The 1,808-nt window shown below is 42.3% G+C and overlaps 1 non-coding gene across 1 annotated transcript; it reads right to left on the reverse strand.

Annotated features, from left to right (window-relative positions):
* Nucleotides 1–904: 904 nt before the first annotated feature.
* Trnaa-ugc (transfer RNA alanine (anticodon UGC)) lies at nucleotides 905–980 on the reverse strand. Its single transcript has one exon. It is a non-coding gene; the product is annotated as a tRNA-Ala (tRNA).
* Between the last annotated feature and the right edge of the window lie 828 nt (nucleotides 981–1,808).

The raw sequence follows: 1,808 nt of genomic DNA on the forward strand, positions 1-1,808 counted from the left end.
TGTTGCTTTGCATGGAGAAGCATTAATCCATAATTAACTCCTGTTCCGTTTCATGTTTTCTTGCGTGAATTATTTACTTTTAAAGAAGTGTTTGTCATGTTCATATCATTATTTCACTTGTAGCACTTTGAATCAATACCATGCTATTTCTTTTCGTATTATTTTTACTGAAGGCCAATATTTTTTCAATCTTTCTGGTAGAAGTTAGCAGTGTGTGGAGGGGGAATCATGGGAATAAACTGGGTCTCACAGGCCTCTCCTGGACTCACAGGCCACCCTGTTTATGTCTCTGGTTGTGACGCTGCTGTCCCAATGTTCTTTCTCACATCTGCTTCCTCTTCCAGCTGGCCTGGCAGGTGCTGGAAGGAGTCCCTTCACTACTACCTAGTGGGAGTTTCCTTAAGATATGGTCATTCTCCAAGCCCCAGGTGCCTTTACCCAACATTCCTTACGCCACCCTGGGGGGGGTGGCATTTTACTTCCTGGAAGCTTTTTGTTCTTGAGGTAGTAAGGAGGCTTGGCACCTTCAAATAGGCCAGCTATTTTATTCCATTTCTAGCCTGCATGGTAAGCTAGCATGGCATTCTTTCCATTTTCCTCTTCTCTGTGGGAATCAGAGTCAGTAGATGGGGTTAGGTCTGTTCTTTGGAGCCATGCTATAGAAATGATGGGGAGGAAACAAGTGGTTTCTCTAAGGCACTGTGACTGAACTCAGCTTTATCAGGGAGGCTGCACTAAGGAACCTGGTTGCAGATTATGGCTGTTATTGAAGAGATGTCTCTTCCCATGGGTGTACTTGATCCAGAATCCTGGAGGGATCAGAGGATAGAAGTGTGGGGTGTAGATACAGCCATGAGAACTAATTGTTCAGAGTTTAGTATGTTTCTTTTATTTTTTATTTTTTTGTTTGGGCTGGGGATTGAACCCAGGGCCTTATGCATGCAAGGCAAGCACTCTACCAACTGAGCTATGTCCCCAACCCCAGAGTTCAGTTTCTGAAGTCAGAAAACTTGACTCCTTCCCTGTCGGGTACAAGTCTATGAGAAAGTTATTTGACTTCTCTAGGCCTCAGTCCTTCCTGACTTTTCATCTGAGTATTAATGTTGTTACTGGGATTGAGTCCGAGTACACAAAATATTCAGTAGCTCATATGACTATAAGAATTCCCCAAATCAGACTTTGTTGCACCATTTTAACCAATATTTAAAGCAATCAATCTCTGTTAATAAATCCACACATCTTTCTCTCCAGGTATCACTGTGGGACATGACTTAAATGCTAGGTATAGTCTGTCAGAAGGCAGAGAAAATCTTTTGAGCTATTTCTATGTCCTCTTTCCCGGAACTCTTATCTCTCTTGTCACTTTTATCCCCTCAGATAGGCAGGATACAAAATGGGTTTGAGTTTAGGGCAATGTGCCATCTCACAGAGCTGGAAGTTCAAAACCAAGGGTGGGTTCATGAGTTGGTTGATTTCACAGCTCTGCGATGGCATTGAGGTTTGGGCTCTTTCTGTTTCTGGGGTCTACCCTCCTCAAGGGTTGGCTCCATAATTTGGCTGACAGAAAGATGGCAGTGGTCATCCCAACCATCTTTCCATTTAGATTTCTAGATGGAGAATAAAGACAATCTTTTTCTGTGTGGCTGATTGAAACTCACCCATCTTTTCTTCCGTCTCAGATCTGTCATTGACCCTTCTAGTGAATTTTTCATTTCCAATTTACCTTGTGATTTCTTCTTTAACCAATGGGTAATTTAGAACTGGTCTGTTTCATTTTCACATATTTGGAATTTCCCAGATGTCTTTCT

Source organism: Marmota monax, unplaced genomic scaffold, assembly GCF_021218885.2.
Source record: "Marmota monax isolate L192 unplaced genomic scaffold, Marmota_monax_Labrador192_F-V1.1 WCK01_AAM20220418_F8-fsc00021, whole genome shotgun sequence".
Lineage (NCBI taxonomy): Eukaryota > Metazoa > Chordata > Mammalia > Rodentia > Sciuridae > Marmota > Marmota monax.